The sequence below is a fragment of the Sphaeramia orbicularis genome, chromosome 16, assembly GCF_902148855.1.
Source record: "Sphaeramia orbicularis chromosome 16, fSphaOr1.1, whole genome shotgun sequence".
In the NCBI taxonomy this organism is placed as follows: Eukaryota; Metazoa; Chordata; class Actinopteri; order Kurtiformes; family Apogonidae; genus Sphaeramia; species Sphaeramia orbicularis.
Genome location: NC_043972.1, coordinates 29,726,746 through 29,747,995, shown reverse-complemented (window position 1 = coordinate 29,747,995; position 21,250 = coordinate 29,726,746). Strand labels below are relative to the sequence as shown.

The 21,250-nt window shown below is 37.9% G+C and overlaps 1 protein-coding gene across 2 annotated transcripts in view; it reads left to right on the top strand.

Moving 5' to 3' along the window:
• Nucleotides 1-7,248: 7,248 nt before the first annotated feature.
• Nucleotides 7,249-21,250, top strand: part of hivep3b (HIVEP zinc finger 3b) — a 65,348-nt gene continuing 51,346 nt past the window's right edge. For both annotated transcript variants that reach the window (XM_030157391.1, XM_030157392.1), the window contains exon 1: nt 7,249-7,489. The gene's annotated coding sequence lies outside the window, so the exon portion shown is untranslated. The remainder of the gene's footprint in view (nt 7,490-21,250) is intronic.

The following is a 21,250-nucleotide window of genomic DNA, read 5'->3' as shown; positions in this document are numbered from 1 at the left end:
TGCACAACAGCCGCTTCAGGCCCCGCCCCCTCCAGGTTGTTGACTGTGCTGCTCTGTCCAAACTGTTCAAACAACAACTGAACATTTTAGGTAATCGGCTTGAAGTTTGGACATATTTTCAGTATGGACTACTACCACTGCCGCTGATAAACAATTATGTCGTACTCGGAGAAATGTTCGTTGGAAGTCTTGACCTTATATGTGCAAATGTCGTGACGTAACTAGTTACAGACGTAACAAATTAAGCAGGAATTAAAACGGGTTGTAGAAATCCACTTGATTTTCGCCAAAATGAATATAAAGATAGCTTTGCAGCACCTGGAGGGTTCCAATTCAAACTTTATGAACTGTTATTTTATAAGACTAATAAAAGTGGGTTTGGCAAAATATGACCCCTTAAAGCCTTTTTCAGCAAAATATATTACTAACTGAACATAAAAACAAGCATCTTCAATCTTTAAATCATTGTCATTTGTAAAACTACATGAATTTTGCAGGTGAATCACTGATGCAGAAGATGATGGTGTTTCCACGTTCACTACAGAGACTCTGAATGTCTAAATGTTTCATATCTGACGATGATGAAAAGATGAGAAACTGCATTTTACTGGAATTATTTCAGTGTAATTATAAGATTAGTGGTTCAAAAGTTATTCTACATTTTAAATCAGTTCATGCTTTTGGTCAATAGTGGCTGTTGAGGTCTTTGAAGGTTAAGAAAAATTATTATAAGATGTCAGTGTGTTATTATTACTTACGATGCTTCTGGATTCACATACTGTAAAGTTTTACTGTTACAGATGTGTATGGTTGAGCTCTTTTGAACTACATTTCAACTTTCTCTCTTAAATTGGATGTAAGTATGGAGTTGAATGAATAGGCTAATGCCCCTGTGGTTATCCTATGTCTATTTGTTTTGTTTTTTGTTTATGTCAGGGGTGTCAAACATGTGGCCCGGGTGCCAAAACCGGCCCGCTAAAGGGTCCAATCCGGCCCACGGGATGAATTAGTGAAATGCAAAAATTGCACTTAAGATATTAACAATCAAGGATGTTAAAATAATTTTAGGTCAATTTCATCTGAAGTGGGTCAGACCAGTAAAATACGATCATAATAAACTATAAATAATGAAAACTAGAAATTTTTCTCTTTGTTTTAGTGTTAAAAAAAAAGTAAAATTATACAAATGTTAACATTTACAAAAAATGTGAAAAACCTGAACGAATATGAACAATCTGAAATGTCTTAAGAGAATTAAGTGTGATTGTACCAGTGTTCTGTCTGTTACTAAATGTTTTGTGTATTTGTAGATCCACTGTGATCTGTACGTTGTAATGAACATGTGAAAATAAGAAGCTGAGGCCAAATAATGGCATAAATTGTTAAAAATTGCACTTTTTTTCTTAATAAATTTCATTTTGGCCATGGTTGTTCATGTTTTTCCACATTTTTTTTAAAGGATAGTTTGTAGGTGTAAAAATTTTGATAGTATACAGTAATTTTACTTTTTTCACTTTAAAACATTGAAATTAGACATACAAATTTTGGAATTGATATTATTTATATATTATTGTGTTATTATTTTAATCATCACCAGCCCACTGCAGATCATACTGGGCTGTATGTGGCCCCTGAACTACCATGAGTTTGACACCCCTGGTTTATGTGTTTGTTTGTTTGTTTGTTTGTTTGTTTGTTTGTTTGTTTTGATGATGTCTGTGTCATCAATATGTGTAGTTTTTGCATTCTAATTTATATTGAACTAATGCTATTTCAATGTTGGCTGTTTTATGTCTTGTTCTGTCACCTGTCTACGGACTGCAGATGAAAAGTAGTTATTTTTACTAATTCTGGCATATTTACTGTACATGGGTGCATTTTATATACACCAATGTTCATAAATATGCATGGTCCCTATTAAATAAACCAATAAAATAAAATAAATATTATTAGGTTAATCTATAGCAATGCATGTTATTGACAATGGATTTTCCAGCTAATCCAAAAATGGTGTTCTGAAGATGTCAAACCATTAAGGAAGGAATAGAATAGAATAGAATAGAATAGAATAGAATAGAATAGAATAGAATAGAATAGAATACAATAGAATAGTCCTTTATTGTCATTGTAACATGTAACATGCACAACAAAATCTAAAAAAGTGTAAAACAGCCAGTGCATAGTAATAATACAAAAACAACACAAACACTACAGTAATAAATACATAAACAAACACACGCAGCCATTCATTCTGTCATTGCACGATCCTGTCTGTATGTATGTGTTGTGTTAGAGATTGATTTTTATGATATTGAGGGTAGTTTAAACCTAAAAGTAAAATTCAGTCAAGATCACCAATGAAAAAACTTTTACTCATCCATGCCTGGGAAAGTTTATCACTCTTTCAACATGAACACTTTTCCATATTGGTGGGTTTTACTGAACAGGGAGAGGATAAAAACTGTCATCTGAAAAGTACCTAAAGCTGTCAAATTCATATAATGGGGTAAAATGTTCAATATGTGCCTCTGAGATGGAAATACACAAGTAAAAGTAGATGAATTATGTACTAAATACTTTGTTTCCCTCCAACATCAAACTCATTACACACCAAAATCAAAAACTGTGATCTCACTCCTTTAACAGAAACAAACCCTCACCAATGCCTTTAAAATGTTCCAGTTTTATTGATTCGTCTTACTCTTTAATAGACTGGTAAGACTCTTGTAAACATAGCTTTTATATCTTTGTTTCTGTTTTAGTGATTGAGGCATTTATAGCCTCTCTGTACCAGTGCAGGCTACAGACATCTTTACCCTATACTCTGCATTAGTCCTATCTAAAATTTAACAGCCTCCGAACGCAGCCAAAAGCATTTGAGAACAAATTAGCTAAGCGTCATAAATCGCACTTTTATTTCCCCTGTTATCATCAGGTGAACAAATGTGAACTCGGTTTTTCTCCGAGGATAGATTTAAGGCACTCTCCATCTTTGGCCATTGGCTCCCGTGTCATAAATCCCACCTTCATTTCCTCTGTTATCATCAGATGCAATTTGTCACTGTAATAAGAGATCAGAGGCTGTAATGTGCTGATTATGAACCACTTAGTGCAGCTCTGTGGCCATGCTTGGTTAGGCATCCTGGGATTTTTAATTGCAGATTGACTGAAACAATGGTTATCACTTGCAGTGTTATCCATGACCTTAATCTTCACTTCTCTTTTTTAACATTTGTGTGGAAATGTCAGCATTCAACTGCATTTTATATTCAATAATAAGGTTGATTTCTACAATTATTAATGTAATCACTATGTTATTAAAATGTTTATTTACGATTACTGAGCTGTTAATTGTACAAATGTTGTCAACACTGATCACATTTTTTGGGGGGGGATTTATGCATCCCCGACTGCCTCTTTGACAGAATGACAGGAAATGCCTGTCTGAGGTGTAATTAGGTTTTAAGAGTGGGATCCAGGCCCATTAAATTATGTGCTGCATGCAGGGGAGCTAATTGAGTTAGAGCCCTGCTGGCATACTGCATGTGCACTGGCAACATTTACCCAACATTAAGTCCCAATTAGGCATTTCAGGATGGGAAACTTGTTGCTGGATGATGGGAAGTAAAAATGCTAAATCCCATCAGACCTATTGAAGAGTTCCCCCTCGGCAAGAGAAACCTGGACGCTTCCAGAACTGATGGTTTCTAATAACTTGCTGGACTTTCTGGGTGTTTCTCATTTTGTTTTCTTCTCTTACTTGTGTGTACCCTGGCTGCAGTGCAATGCAGTCAGTCTCTGCTAAGCTGGAAGTCTAAAAGTCTGAAAGTCTGTTTGTGTGGAAGGGCTCTCCTGTGCGCATGCTCCCCCCCAGCTCAGAGGAGCAGCTAATGCAGTTATATAACAGTCAGTGCAGCCGGCGTCTGCTGTGAGCCAAATGCCAGGCCAGTCTGCTTACATAAGTCTGTCAGAGTCATATTGTAACAGTACGGAGCGCTCACACCACAGCATGTCCCTGCACTCCTTCCACTGTCTCCTGCTCCGTCTCTCACTTCCTCCCACTGTCTTTCTCTTCGTTTGTTCCACACCTCTTCTCTTCCTCCCACCCTCCCACTATTCCCTTCCCTTTTCTCTTTGCTGCGGCGCTGCTCTCAACACCAGGAACAAAGAGTTAGCTTCTGGATACAGATGCGCAGACAGCTCTTAAAATATGAGACACAAAAGAGTGGGACTGAGTGTGTACTCGTATAGGGAAATCAAAATGTTCCATGCACCACTTTGTTCTTCAGTGCTGATTGTGGCAGGATGGCACATGTTTTTAGGGTACATCTAACACCATGACAGTGATGTCAGGTGCACAGGTACATTTGATGTTCTTAGGGCATATTTATCCCTCTATTCTTGTTCTAATATAATGTTTTGATTGTGATATTGTGTTCTTAGAGCTTTATGCATATTTAGGTATATATACTGATCATTTCTTCCCTGCTACTTTTTCTTATACTTGCATAGAGCACCTGTAACCACACAATTTCCCCTGGGATTAATAAAGTATTTTATTAGTTACCTGTGCACGTGACATCACGTCTTAGGTTTCTAGGATACATTTATTCCTCTGTTAGTTACCTGTGCGCCATGGCAGTGATGTCATGTGCACAGGTAAGTCTTATGTTCTCAGGATATATTTGTTATTCTATTAGTTGCCAGTGCACTGTGCCAGTGATGTCAGGTGATGAGATTAGATGTACTGCCAGTCAACACCACCTGTCAGCCCTGATGTCCAGTGGCCTTTAGGGAACAGTCTCTAGGGGACCATGGCACAGCTTCTGTCAGTGACCTTTACTGTATGTGAGCAGGTATGTGGGTTTAATGGGAGGTCATTAGATCAAAAGGATGTGCAGTCTGAACTTTAATACAGTCACACTGTACTTATTAGTGATGTGACGTTCACGAACGAATCAAATCTTTTGAACAGCTCTTTGAAATGAACGATGGGAACCGAGTCTTTGTAAAGAGCTGTTCATTTTTATTTATTTATTTTTTTTAAGGAGGGAGTGTCCGATTGCCTGTCAATTTACCAACATACTGTTCTTGTTCAGAATTGCACTATAGTTCAGGTATTTAAGTAATTGCAGTGATTAATCACTGTTGTGTTTTGTGCAATTTTTTCCGTATGTTTACACACATTTATTGTTCTTGTTTTGAGGAGAATAAAATGTTATTTCATAAGAAAATGTTTTATTTTCTTCTTCGTTTTTAGGCTACAGACTAGTCCACATAATGTACCGTGATGTTTTTTGTCAAATTCCAGCATTTGCTTAATGTCACCTCTCATGTCATGGATTTAGCCCACACATTTGAACTAACTATTCTTTTTTATGGTAAGATAGTATTTACTGCCGCGCCAGTTAAACATCTTTAAAATGTAATGTCAATCATCAGATGTAGCCTATTTAGTCATTAAAACATTGGTGTTTCAAAATAATGCAAAAAACATAAAAGAGCCGGTCTTTTGAACGGCTATTTTCAGTGAACGGCTCCTGATTGAACGGCTCCCTTCAAAGAACCAAAAGTCCCATCATTACTACTTATAACTAGGGGTGTAAGAAAATATCGGTTCTGCAATATATCGCGATATTTCATTTCACAATACTGTATCGATATTAAAATTTACTGTATCGATATTTTTAGATATTTATTCAAATTCAGATATTGTGGAGGTTCTTTTTTTTTTGTTTTTCCTCATTGTTTATATTTTATTTGTTATTATTTTGACACTCTTTTATTAAATAATGTTCATTCCTTTGTTGGGATTGAACTAAAATAATGTTCTGATGTTAGTTCTGAATTAATAGAATATGAACATTTGAACAGGATCTTAAACTGTAATGTCTGTAAAAATAGAACTTACGTTTGAACACAGGAACATTTTGTGATAAAACATTAGATCCTGTTCTGATCAAATAAAAATGTGTTCAGTATTTGTGCGTATTTCTGGTGGAATTCAATTCTTCCGGGAAATAATCTTTAAAAAAAAAAACAACAATTAAAAAAATAGTCTTTTTAACACTATTGTGATATATTGTATCGTGGTCCTAGTATTGTGATTTGTATCATATCGCCAGATTCTTGCCAATGCACACCCCTACTTATAACCCTTCAACATTTTACGCAGTGAATTACAGGAGCTGATTTATGACCTGTACTCCACTTTCTTTCATATTATGTCTGTCTTATGTGTGATGCGATGTCAAACTCACTGGAGGTGTATCCCAATTCTGGGAGGTGGGACGACTTAAAAATCCCAGTGTAATCCCAAAGGAGATGAGGAAGAGGATGAAGCCATCACACTCCTTTTTTTTTTTTTTTTTTTTTTTTTTAATTTGAACAATTAACATTGAACAGTAAATATACATAATAGTATACAACAACAAGGGTAGAGAGTTCCATAATTCACAAAATCTTTTACATTATATAGAGAAATGCATGTAGGTAAAAACATTAGGAAAGAAAATAAATAAATAAATAAATAAATAAAATAAAATACATAAATAAATAATAATAAATAAAAATATGTAATGAAAATAAAAATTGCTCGAGGAATAAATAGAAATTCTACAAACTGAATAAGATTATACATTTGACTTTTTTTTTTTTTTTTTTTTATTTGCTTTAGAATTTGTACTTTTTCTGAAATTGTCCACGTAATAGGAAAAAAGGGATTTGAAAACAGTGATGTCTGGACGCTGATGTGCAAATTTGGAGCAATGAATGTGAAATTTGGCAAAAAAAAAAAAAAAACAAAATCAAAAGGTCGATAATATATCTTTTTTCTGGAGTTATTTTATCAATGAGTGATAGGCCAAATAAAATGTGTTGAAAGTTCAATTTACATGAAGAGTCCATTTTTGTGTTTATAAAATCATTTAAATCAGTCCAAACTATATGTACGTAGGTGCAATCCCAAAATAAATGACATATTGTTTCCTCTGCTTTGCTGCAAAAAGAACAAAGAGTATCAAACCATCACACTCCTTTTCCACTCATGCTCTCCTTTACGCGTCGGCTGCACATGAGGTTACCTTTGTAATTAGAATTAAAGCAATAACCAGGAACTGTTTTCTCCACCAATGGCTGCCGCTTGTGCCTCATGAATATTCATGACGCAGGCTGGTCGTGCCAGCCCACTGGTGGAGGCTGAAAGGGGGCGGGGCCTTGAGGACTCTCCGTGCGGGGTGGTGCGAAGCCGCGGAGTGTGTTTTGCGTAGGGCGAGATGTTGTTTTGTTGTGGCGATCAGCTGAATGTGGCATCGCTGTCCGCTCTGACAAAACGGTGGGAAGCACCACAAGCCCCCCCGGCTCTCCCTCCCCACAATCGCGGGCACCGAGAACAGCTTTATCCGGCGCATCATAATCCAGGAAATGCGGACTTCTGGCCCTTTCGCTACGGGATAAATGGCTGCAGCGTCTGTACTGTAGCAGCAAGCTGGTAAATATTACTGTGTGTTTATTATAATTCTTATTAGTGTCATTTGTGTTGCAGTGGTTGTCATAAGGAGGGGGTTTTGTCTAGGTGAAGTTTAAGGACAGGATCCCACCTATCCGGGTTTTTACGCACGGTGTTATGAAGTTAAGTTGCATCGCGTTGTGTTAAAATGATAGTGATATGAAATAGACATGGATGTGTACAAGCGGGAGGACCGGACCGGAGGAGCAGGAGGAGGAGGTTCGGTGGGATTAGAGGACTGTCTCGGTCCAAACTACGCGCATTGGTGTGCGCTGATCTTGGCAGAAGCGCTGACAGCATATGTATACTCCATCATGTACTTCATTCACACTGTTCTTAAAAATAAAACTGTTGAAGACACCAGCAGTACCCACTGTACTGGTGCATACTTAAATTTAGGATCCACGATCAGGCCTGTGAACTTATTTGTAGTGGGCTGCACCTACACTTGCCAGATTTTCAGGAGATGACATCATGCTTTTGTACTCATTTGATTCAGTGTTATGCCATAGATGGCTGAAGTTGGCTGAAACAGGTTTATTTTGGCGGTTGTACAGTCACTAACACCTACACACCCTCAGGTTGAGAGCTACTGTTATTTGAGCTTGTTATTGTAAGACGTAACCACACAGGTTTGACTTTATACAATGGAGCAATGACAGTATTATACTGATGAATGACATTTGCATGGAGGTACAGAGAAGGCATTAGGGCTGTTATCTGTTTATTATGCAAAATATTTACATCTATCTATCTATCTATCTATCTATCTATCTATCCATCCATCCATCCATCCATCCATCCATCCATCCATCCATCCATCCATCCATCCATCCATCCATCCATCCATCCATCCATCCATCCATCCATCCATCCATCCATCCATCCATGCCAGTGTTTCTCAAAAAGTGGCATGGGTTCATTCCTAGGTGTTTATTTTTTCTTCAGGTTCGAACATGTAGCAGGTGGAACTAATGTTTTAGCGCTGGAGCGTTGGAGCACCCTGGACTCATTTTAGGGACATACAACAAATAAATCTACTGTCATGGTGATCTGTCACTGGACTAGACAAAGAGTTTAGGTTTGGAGAATGGACAAGGACTGGACCGGAAAAAAAAAAGTACAATGTTTCTGCTTTTGCACAGTTTGTACAGTTTGCACTTTGATGTTCTCAGATGTGCAACATGAACGGGCTCATTGCAGCCACTGATATTGTTAAAATGTTCATCTTTGTTACCAAAATGTGTTTCTTGTTCTAAAAAAAAAAAAAAGTACCTTACTGTCATAGTTGTAAGATAATTACACATTTCCTATTTTTATTTTGAAAAATAATGTCTCAGGGAGCAGTGTTGTTGAGTTCATTTGTATTGTTCAATCAAAAATCTACGTTATTTTTAATTTGCACAACAAATTATTCAAGGAAAAGCAAAAAGTATTCTTATGATATTGATGTTTCTTTTAATAAAAGTAATAATTGCACCACAGGTACAATGTTGTTGGGGTTGAGGGGGGCTTGGAGATTTTTTGTGCTCCGAAGGGGGGCCCGACAGGAAAAGATTGAGAACCACTGATCTATGCTAACATCCGTGCAATACTACATGCTGCCAACTTAGTTAAAGCTAAAGTAAAATCAGTAAAATCAACAAAAAATTTGGCTAGACACATACTGAATGAACTGAATGGGTTATGGATAAAATGCACTTAAAATATGTTTCCAAAAGTAGGTCTTTGTTAGAGGTAGATATATCAGTCGGACAATATATCGGGCCGATATATAGATTTTTTTCAGTATCAACCATCGACCTTAATTTTTTATTTTTTTTTTAAAGCCGATATTTGATCAGTAGTAAAAATGTTCTAAGATATTTGATCAGTCACCTGTGTGGGCAGAACTCGATCTATTAGGGCTGAACGATATGCACAAAATTTCATTTCTCGATATTCGTACCAGATATCTCTATATCGATATGATATGACTACGGGTTCGGTGAAAACCAAGCATTTTTCAGAAAAATACAAACATCATAATACAAAAGAATGTGGAAAGTGCAGTTTTATTTAGAAGAACTCACTGCCAGTCATCGACATTAACATAAAGTACGAATAAATGAAATTTGTTGTGACTTCCAGAGCTGTACATGCAGGGTGAGCATGGGGGAAATCTATATCGTTTATATCGTTGTTTTTGCGATATTAATATCTTGAATGTTCATATCTAGATATCGATACAATAACGATATATCTTTCAGCCCTACTATCTATCTATCTATCTATCTATCTATCTATCTATCTATCTATCTATCTATCTATCTATCTATCTATCTATCTATCTATCTATCTATCTATCATGCTTATTTTGCTGTGAGGTAAACATGGCACAGTGTTTCCTCTCAGTAGAAAACACACTAAATAATTGCTTTGTGGACTGGTACATTCATATCTGCAGTTCCCTATTCAGTGGGAGTGTCATTGTAAGAAAAAAACAAACAAAACAAAACAAAAAGCGCTGCAGTGTCTTAGCTCTGGATACGTAGTGTAACTTCCAATACCGACATACAGTAAAGTGTCAGATCATGGTGGTGAAGGGCGATGAGTGGAGAGAGGCCAATATGCAATTATTTCTTATTGAATCAGCACAAAGTGGCAGCCTTACAGTGCTCCGCTCTGGCCTGGATCAAGACCACTTGTGGTGCTGACTGAAGAAAGGCGCTAGCTCAGCAGGCACCCAAGGAGAGCACTGCTCCATTTCCTTTCAAATTTCCAAGATTGTCTGGCATCACAAAGCATTTGATCAGTGAAAAAAATGTAAGCTGTAGGGATTACTGCCGTTTATGGTTCCAACATGGACAGGGATAAAAGATGTGAGTTAGACTTACTTTGATGTTTTATACCATTATAACCTGGCAGAAATGTTAGAAGGTGGCTTGTTAAGAATAATTACAATGTTTTAATGCTTGGAGGTGAATGTTTTATTACCTGAAAAGCGGTAGAACCTGTTTCATACCACTAGTCAACGTCTTGGCAGTGCCAGTTCATTACGAAAAGCTCTGGTATGTAGTATCATATATGCAGACTTGCGCAATCAGTTTTCGCTGGTACAATAAACCTGAAATGTTCCGACTGCACAAAACCTCAGACACTTATTCACTTTGTGTGTTTGTCTATACTTCTTCCTGGCTCAAACAACACTCCAGATGGAACACTCTCAAAAATAGAGGTACCAGCTTGTACTTAAAAGGGTACAAATGCTTGTCGCTGGGGGTGTACTTTTTTGAGAAACTTTCTGTACCCTTTCGAAATGGTCCATTTTTGAACCTTAAGTACTTTACATAGAAAGAAAACTCTCCTATAGTTGATAATGCCATGATGTTTAAAGTTTAAACCGGTGGCCTAATTGAGAAAAAAAATAAAGCTATGACATCAAGATATGGAGGTGTGAATGAAAACTTGATAAAACAGAGATTATGGCAATAATCAGAGGTTCTAATAAGCTAAATAAATTATTAGGCTATTAGCATTGAGCTAATTGGGCTATTAAATTAAAACACAAATTATTATTAAATATAATATAGAGTAATTACAGTATGATATATAATAAATAATGTGCTAAGCCTAATGTTTGAGCTATAATTAGGCCTACTGTTAAGTTCTCCTAGCCCAGGGGTGTCAAACTCATTTTAGTTCAGGGGCCACAATAAGCCCAATTTGATTTCCAGTGGGCCGAACCAGTAAAATAATAACAGAATAACCTATAAATAATGACAACTCCACATTTTTGTCTGTGTTTTAGTGCAAAAAACCCCCATTAAATTATGAAAATACTTACTTTTATAAAGTATCCAAGCAAAAAAGATGTGAATAACCTGAAAATAACTGAAATTTCTTAAGAAAAATTAGTGCAATTTTAACAATATTCAGCTTCCACTTCTCATTTGTCCATGTGCATTATGAATCAGATCTACAAAGACACTAAACACTGAGGAACAGGCAGAAAAGAGTTCAAATTGGGCTGAATTTTCTTTAGACATTTCAGGTTGTTCATATTTGTTCAGGTTATTCACATTTTATTGTTACAGGATAGTTTCTAAACGTCAGTATTTTCATAATTTAATGTTGTTTTTTGCACTAAACAAAGACAAAAATTTGAAGTTGTTAATTCAAGATTTCTTGCTTAAGTCAAGATTTTTTGCTAAATTTAAGATTTTTTTGGCTTAATTCAAGATTTTTTTTTACTTCATTGAAGATTTTTTTTTTTTTTTTGCTTAATTCGAGATTTTTTTGCTAAATTTGAGATTTTTTTTTTTGCTTAATTCAAGATTTTTTCCTTAATTCAAGCAATTTTTTTTTTGGTTAATTCAACATTTTTTGCTAAATTTAAGATTTTTTTTACTAATTCAACATTTTTTCCTTAATTCAAGCTAATTTTTTTATTTATTTTTTTTTCTTGCTTACTTCAGTTCAAAAGTGTGGAATTTTTGCACTTTGTAAATTCATCCCAGGGGCCAGATTGGAACCTTTGGCGGGCCGCATTTGGCCCCCAGGCCGCATGTTTGACACCCCTGTCCTAGCCTATAGCCTATTCTCATGGTCTACTGTACATGCATTTTTTAATGCTGCAGGGTACCTTATAGTACAAATTTGTACTTAACACAACTTTGGACCCTTTTTATAGTCTAAAGGTGCAATTCTAGCCTCCTAAAGACCAATATTGTACTTTTGAGAGAACATTCTTAAAAAATGTACTTATAGGTACATAAATGTTCTGATCTCGTACCTCTATTTTTGAGAGTGAAAGATACAGTTTCCTACTGACTAACAAAGTATATCCCTACTTTCACACACACACACACACACACACACACACACACACACACACACACACCCAGGCTGTAAAATCCTAGTGGTTGGTGGGCACAACCTTTCCATGTCGCTGCTGCTGGTCATTAATCCTGTTCTCTGAAGCACCAGTGAAGAATAGACCCACTGTGGTACTGCAAGACCAGTGTGAACCAGGAACAAGACTTTGCCTCGGCTACACATACACACAAAAACATGCACACACACGTACACACACACTGAAAAACCCAAAATGGAGGCAAGGAGTGCCAGTCTGGCAACTTTACAAATGCCCCACTAGCCTAATAATTGTATTCCTGGCATTCAGGTGTTTGTAATGAACACTGAGAATATATTTTTTAGCTGATTGAACGTTCCTGTCATTTATTGTCGTACTATTGTATCATTTAGGTCAGTACGTGCTATTGTCTATCAGTGTCTGGCCTTGTCTCAACCTTTTACCCTGGCCAGTGTGTTGGCTGCCCCTTCAAGTGGAGATAGAATTTCCTTGTGTTTGCCAGGAAACATTGTGTGAATGTGTGTTAGTGTGACTGCTTCTCTGTCTCCTGTGTGTGCAGACCCAGGTTATGTAATGGTATATGTGGATGCTGATGTACAGCCGGGCCCACTGCGCATGCTCTGCAGAACGGCTGCACACAACAGAGAGGTTACTCATTCAAACACTTCCTTCATAGTTAATCATTACCTGCTTTGGCGCTGTTGATAGCCAAGTGGAATGTCAAGGGGGCTTTTGGGAGTCGCAGTGGTGCCCTCCCTCAAAATAGGCCACAAGTTTATATCACATCACACCTACTCTTCAGATCCTTACATTTTCAGAATGTATCACTCTCACCACATTTACGTTTTTATTCACTATATATGTTGTGATCTATCTGTTTTGTTCTTGTATCGACAGTGCGTGTTTTCACTTTCCGCAGTGCTGTGTAATAGTTATTGTAAGCTTCTGTGCTGCACACCACAGGTATGTCTGAGCAGGGGTTGGCCAGGGTGTCATTGGCAAGGTTTTTTTAAATTCTGGGAAGAGGCTGATGATTACCTAAAAAAGCGATAACACACAAAGTAGCTTATCAATTACTGGATTTTTTTTTTTTTTTTTGTTAAATCGCATTTGCAAATGAGTCCTCACTATTTGGAGGTCAAGCACCAAACTCCCCAGTGAGATTCTTTGTTGCCTTGGAAGATTCAGGATAGATGCTTGCTTTGTGTGCTCATCGATTGATGGTGCAGCCATGGTATTATATTTCACAACTAGATATCTCTACCTCATCCAAATCTCTTGCTTCTCCTCTGTCTTTCTCTCTCTCTCTGGGTCCCTTGATACTTCTCGGACCACACCTCTTCCTTACCACATTGTGCATCGGCAAAGATCACAATCTCCAGGTGTCTGTTCACCACACTGATCACTGCTGCAGATCCAACACGTGCAAAGAGAACCTGTGGTTTCTGTGCTCTGTGTGTGTTTGACTTGCAGTTGAAGGGTGAGATTCAAGTGTGGTTTTGTGTTGTAATGGGTTCGCTCCTAATTTTCAGTCTCATCCTTGTCTAGATAAGAAAAAGGCACTCTGCTCTCTTCATTTCTCCTCTCCTCATTTCTCCTCTCCTCTCAACTCCTTGTTTCTCCTTGTTTCCCCTCGTTTCTCCTCGTTTCTCCTCTCCTCTCCTTGTTTCTCCTCTCCTTGTTTCTCCTCTCCTCTCCTCGTTTCTCCTCGTTTCTCCCCGTTTCTCCTCTCCTTGTTTCTCCTCTCCTCTCCTTGTTTCTCCTCTCCTCTCAACTCCTTGTTCCTCCTTGTTTCCCCTCGTTTCTCCTCTCCTCGTTTCTCCTTGTTTCACCTCGTTTCTCCTCTCCTCTCCTTGTTTCTCCTCTTTTCTCCTCTCCTCGTTTCTGCTCTCCTCATTTCTCCTCTCCTCATTTCTCCTTGTTTCTCCTCTCTTCATTTCTCCTCATTTCTCCTCTCCTCATTTCTCCTCATTTCTCCTTGTTTCTCCTCTCTTCATTTCTCCTCATTTCTCCTCTCCTCTCCTCTCCTCTCCTCTCCTCTCCTCTCCTCTCCTCTCCTCTCCTCTCCTCTCCTCTCCTCTCCTCTCCTTGTTTCTCCTCTCCTCTTTTCTCCTCTCCTCGTTTCTGCTCTCCTCATTTCTCCTCTCCTCATTTCTCCTTGTTTCTCCTCTCTTCATTTCTCCTCATTTCTCCTCTCCTCATTTCTCCTCATTTCTCCTTGTTTCTCCTCTCTTCATTTCTCCTCATTTCTCCTCTCCTCTCCTCTCCTCTCCTCTCCTCTCCTCTCCTCTCCTCTCCTCTCCTCTCCTCTCCCTTGTCCCTCGTCTCAGTTTTTAAGGCGTCCCTGCAGTAACCAGGCCTGGAACTGTGAGTGAGGATTGCAGGGGATTTCTGCTCTGCAGGAGGGTAAGAGGGCTTTGGGGAAAATCCTTCCAGCCCTGCTGTGGATCTGCCGAGCAAATCAAGGCAGCAGGCGATGCTCCAACACAATCCTCCCCAGCCACGCCACTGTCACTGAAGCAGAGCGGTTGAACTAACCCCTGGAACACCTCCTCAGCTGGACTCTTTCAAAGCCCTTAGAAATCTGTGAAACATCCTTCAGTAGAATCCAGATGTGTTGTCTCTCACTCGTGGTGTAGTCGGTCTGCAGTGTGCCATGTTCAGCCTGGAGGAATACTCTGTTACCTGGCATGCCTTCCTGCTTTAACATGTAGTATAATGTCTGTAACATGTGGCTTGTGGGTAGCTCTAGGGCAAGTTTATTTTTTTTTACTTTCTGGTCATAACTTGCAGCATGGTTTCTGAGGCTGCGATTATTACAGCTTAGTGGGGTTATTTACCCCATTGCAGCCGTAATGTTTAATATTTTCACATTAAAATTTCTGAAAGTGACTAGGCCTGTGTTACATATTTGATGGATTTACATCACATCAAATGTTTCCAACAATTTCCAAATGCAGAGCAGTTAGTCATTTTAGAGTGCTCTTAAGTGAAACACCCTGTTTGGTTTCTTGTCAGTTACATCATAACATAATATTAATCTGTTTCATTAGAATTAATTAGCATAATGTAAATATGCGGTACGTTGCTGAATATAATACAAATAAAACCTATTTAAATTACTTCGTCTGAACATGATTTGGTCATGTCATGTCAGATTGATTTTAATTGGCAACAGTAGTAGAAACAACAATTCCCATGATTCCCATGCTTCTACACCACATCATGTGCAGAGATATGTTTTAATATTGCTTTAACAGAAACTCTTAGTGGCAGAAATTACATATTGTCCATTTAAATAATAGAATATTTGCAAAATAAGATATAACATACGAGTTGGTCTGCGTGTGGATGTGGGTGACATGCTCACATGTACATTTGTTATTTACTGCAGAATCCCTGTAGGGAAACTGTGCCCTGACATTGTCAGGTAAGGTCATATAAAGAACACCTCATTTTAGATGCTGTTAATTATGCAGGAGTGTGGTCGACTGCCATCACTTGGGAAGGTCATTTGCTACTCACCCCATTAAAGGGCAAAAAACTCAACAGATTTTTGTCTGTGTGTGTGTTGTGCCAGGGTAGAAATGTTGATTCTTGCTGTGTTTTATGCTACTGATGATGTGCTTGCACCTGGTTTGAGGTTAAAGCCACCTTTTAAAGCCTTCAGGTTTTTAGCCATTTTCCATTTGATGTCAGATCACAATCAAGTGACTCTCATTGAGCTGTATTTATCAGATGTGCTTGTGTACACTGTGTAGGTATGTCTGCATGTTTATATATATTCTGCGACTGTTTATGTGTACAATGTTTTTGCTGATGCCTCCATATTGCATCCCCGAAGCGAGGGCGTCTGTTTCACCTAATTGAAGGTCAATATTTGTATGAGCATTCCTACAGACAACTTTCCTAGCTTGGTCTAGACAGAACAGAGGCTACCACTGTACTTTCATAAAATCAGAGGGCCTGTCATATTCTCGTCCTGCATTGCCAAGCCTGTCTCTCTGCTCTATGTCTGTTCTGTGCCAAAGCAGCAGAAAGGTCTTTCATAGCTCACTATTATTCCACAAAAGATGGAGAAAAATGTCTCTGGTTGTTTGATATAAACCAAATCTGATTTGTCAGGGGTAGGCCTTTGCAAAGCTCATAGATTCTCTTACTAAGTACAACTGGGGAATGATTCTGTGAAGTGCTCTGCACATGGCTAATTAAATTCAGCATATGTGGGAGTTTCCCTATTGGATTGTAAATTTTAATTTTTTTCATATATAAACAGGGAAGTTGGAAAACACAAACAGTGATTAGAAAAGGGAAAGGAGCCGAAGCAGAATGCAATAGGCAGCTAAACATCTTAAACCCATTTACTACGAAGCATTTTCACTTGTATCAAAACAAACCTGTTTTGCAAGGCGTAATGTTACGGTTAAGATACGTGGATCTTTTTTGTCAAAGCAACCACAGATTGTCATTAACTGCTCTAGAAACCTGCATCGTGAGTTGTGCAATCTATCACAATGAATAATATTACTGCAGCAAAGTAAGTTCAGCTTTGGGGAATCTCCTAATTTTTTATTTTTATTTTTTTAAACCACTGAAGTTAAAGGGTTTTAGTTTGCCTGTCTATTTTTATCATTATTATTATTATTATTATTATTATTATTATTATTATTATTATTATTATTATTATTATTATTCCTTGTCTTAACTCTCTTGGGCAGGAAATGTCTAGGCCTTGTGTGATACATACATAGCTTTGTTCAGTACTGTAATTATAGTGTCACCTGTGATAAATAAACTAAACTCCCAGTTGCTAACAAATTGACACCAGTTTGTCTGAGGGTATCTTACAGCTTAGGGTTATATGATTTACCAAAGGCTGTGAATGTATGACCTATCTATCCAGGTTCAGGCTGTCTTTGGTTAAGTATTATTGCACTTTCACATTGTGATGACAGTGAAATTACAGTTTATCTGTCATCATTAATAAAGACCCTACACCACCACAGTAGTGACATAATCTGCTAGATTTGTTACAAAGTCATGGTTGACAGAAAAAATTGGCCTGAAAGTCAAAAGAAATGGTTTGATATTGTAGCTGTTAACTCATTAGCTGTTATAAAATGATTTATGGGTATTTTTTCTGTGCTATGCCTTCTCTAGAAAGTTCTGCACCCCAGGAGGGGGATCCACCCTTCCTCCCTCATCTTGCCACTGCAAAAACCCCAGAGCTGCTGACACAGACTCACCCAGTGTAATTGAGAAAATAAACAGATGATGAAAAAAAGCATGTGCTGCTCGTCATAGGGCTTCATGTTTATCCACAGCACCTGGACGTTAAGGCTAAGGTTGTCATCACCTTTTGGGGAGTAAGAGTAAGGTAGACTGTGGGTGGGTGAGGCTGGAGAGAGGCAGAGAGAAGGTAAATAGAGGTTAAACCTGCACACAGTGGGCTAAATGCTTGGGTGATGGTGTTAGAAAAGTAGATTAATTTTGAAGCAATAGTGAAGTTGTATATGATTATCTGCAGACATTATGCAGGACTGGTCAATGTTGTGGATACAGGTGCAGCTCAAAAAATTAGAATATCATGAAAAAGTTCAATATTTTTTGTCACTCATTTCAGAAAGTGAAACCCATATATTATATGACTCATTAGACATAGAGTGAAATATTTCAAGCCTTTTTACTTGAAATTTTGATGTTTATAGCTTACAGATAATGAAAACCCAAAATTCAGTGTCTCAGAAAATTAAAATATTGCATAAAATCAATTAAAAAAGGATATTTTAAACAGAAATGTCAGGCTTCTGAAAAGTACATTGATTGTTTCTACTTTTACATGAATTACTGCATCAGTGTGTCATGTCATGGAGGTGATCAGCTTGTGGTACTGCTCAGGTGGAGTGGAAGCCCAGGTTCAAAATGTCAAGTAATAAAGTTAAAGTAATGCCAAAGTGTTGAAGCACAACAAAGTATTTATTCAAATCAGGCACTGAAAAGCTTTTAAGAACTATTAAAATAAATAATGGCATGATATAGGGGTGCACGATATTGGAAAAAACTGACTTTTTTTTTTTAACCCTGCGATATATATTACGACATGAATGAATACTCAGGAGGATATAATAGCTGTGTGGTGCCGACTTAAAGGTAGGGTAGGAGATGTTTTCCAGCAGCCTTTTTTGCTATTTTGCTTAAAATCCCCTTCACACCCTGACTGCAACCAATTAAATAAATGCTCAAACACAAAAATAAAAAGTTTTAGTCACCTATGGAATGGACAGGACTGAAAAAACATCATCCAATCATTTTAACCAGCCCATTGAAATGATTGAATGGTGATATGTCTATCAAACTCAACTGCCATTTGTCCCTCCCCCTCCCCCCTCTGCAAGTACAGTCTGGTACTCTGGAGGCGTGGCTTTGGGGCGGAAGTCTGAAGGAAGGAGTATGGATTTTTGAATTATGTATTTTCAAAATGTAGCTTGCTCGAACCGTTTTTCCAGGATCTCCTAGCCTACCTTTAAATGGTCAAATCAAATCATATCAAAGTTTATTTCTGTAGCACTTTACAAAAACATAACGAAGTCCAAAGTGCTTTACATCTAAAAGCATGATTAAATTATAAGATAAAAAAACAGGTTAATCAGGTACCATAAATATGCATAAAACAATAGGACACAACACACATTTGCCGCGTTTCCACTCTACGTGGAACCAGCTTGACTCGGCTTGACTCGGTATTCCTGGAGAGCGTTTCCATTACAAGACACTACTGACTTTACAGTACCTGGATGCGGCGTGTTTCTTCCATGTTGTCTGCTCAGAGAGTTGCTGATAAACTTGCTCGTTGCGTGTTGTCTCGTCTGAATTTTTACATCAGCCACCAAAGACTGAATCTCCTCGATCGACCATGGTGCAGTTTTGGGCTGTTATCATGTGGATTAATGTACCGCTATATTTACTGTTAACTTCCACATCTGTTTTTTGTAAAATGGCGGGTCACAGAGAGAACTGTCTGACCAGTCAGTGGTCTGCAGTGTTTACACGTCATGTTTTAGTATCTGGTCCCCAGTCCTGGAACCTCGGCGGAGGTGATACCAAAAAAGTAGTACCGAGTACCAGATTCCAGGTCCTTTTTCATAATGGAAATGCAAAAAAGGCCGAGTCGAGTCGAGTTGAGCCGATACCACGTAGTGGAAACGGGGCAATTGATAAAAGAGAGCACAGATTCCAACTTAATAGTGTCTCAGTGCTAAGAGTTAAAAGCCAGTCTAAACAGGTGAGTTTTGAACCTGGACTTGAACAGGGGCAGGTCAGTGAGGACTCGCAAGTCAGGAGGCAACGAGTTCCACAGTTTTAGAGCGGCAACAGCAAATGAACGATCACCCCACTGTTTATATCGGGACCTGGGAACATCCAAAACCATCTGGGAGGACGATTGGAGGGCTCTGCTGGAGCTGTTAAAATCTCAGATAAATAGGGAGGAGCTAGACCATTTAAAGCTTTAAAAACAAACATTAAAATTTTAAAATCAATACAATGGCGGACTGGGAGCCAGTGGAGAGAAGAGAGGATGGGGCTGATGTGGTTGAATCTGGAGGAGTTGGTCAAGAAACAGGCAGCTGCATTTTGTACCAGTTGTAAGCGATGGAATGAAGACTGAGTGAGAACATAATAAAGAGCATTACAGTAGTCCAGACGGGAACTGATGAAAGCATGGATCGCTCTCTCCAGATCTCTGCGAGAGAGGAATGGCTTCACTTTGGTCAAACAAATTAGTTGTGTTTCCTCTCGTTGAGGCAACAGGTGCAAGGTACTATCAGCACAGAACACGTGCTTGAATACCATCCTTCTTGTAGACGAAATAATTCCAGATAACTGAAGTTGCTTTTCTTTTTGGCACCAAGTCTTCGTTTTTGGTGATTTTCTCTTGTTCGTTGTTCATTTTTCAATGTTGTTACCAGTGACTCTCTCCATGTGCAGGGGTGTGGTCTGCTTCGGCAAACTGATTAAGAACAGTTGTGATTGGTGGATTGGTGTGCGCAGTGTGTCTGGTACCCAGGTTGAAATTAGATGAGAACATGTTGAGTTCATTTGCCTCCTACATTCCAGGACCTGTGATGTGACTACTGTGCACACGTACATTGTGATGAAGATGCTCAAACGATATATTTTGCAGCTCTAGAATGATATAGGCCTAGATACTATTGTGTTATCTATAGGGATGTAACGATATGAAAATTTCATATCACAGTTATTGTGACCAAAATTATCACGGTTATCATTATTGTTGAAACTGTGCTCAAAATGTTCAAAAAGTACTAATACACACACTGAAATAATTTAACCAAGTTGTATTAAAAAAAATAATAATAAAATAAAATAATTGGCACAATATCCCTTCTGTTGCACAAACATTCAAATATTAACCCTTAGTGGTTTGAGCCTATTTTGTCCATTTTTGAGTCCTTTTGATTTTGCCTTTATATACTATATAAACAAATGTTTACTATACCCATGTTTGGGATCTGTTTTTTTCAGCACAACTTCATTTATATCATCTGTCTATTGTTTTTTCACTTTAACCTACTATATCAACACAAAAGGACAAAAAACACAAAAAAATATAGAAAATCCAATTTCAAAAATTTATATAATTTATTGTATAAATAACACAAAGATGCTTAACGAACCTTTTCAAAGACTTTAAGAGTGAATATTGTTTCCAAATATTGGGAATATACAATTAAATTTGTAATAAATTAAAACTATACAGGGTGGGGAAGCAAAATTTACAATGAACATTTAGTTGTTTTTTCTCAGCAGGCACTACGTCAGTTGTTTTGAAACCAAACATATATTGATGTCATAATCATACCTAACAC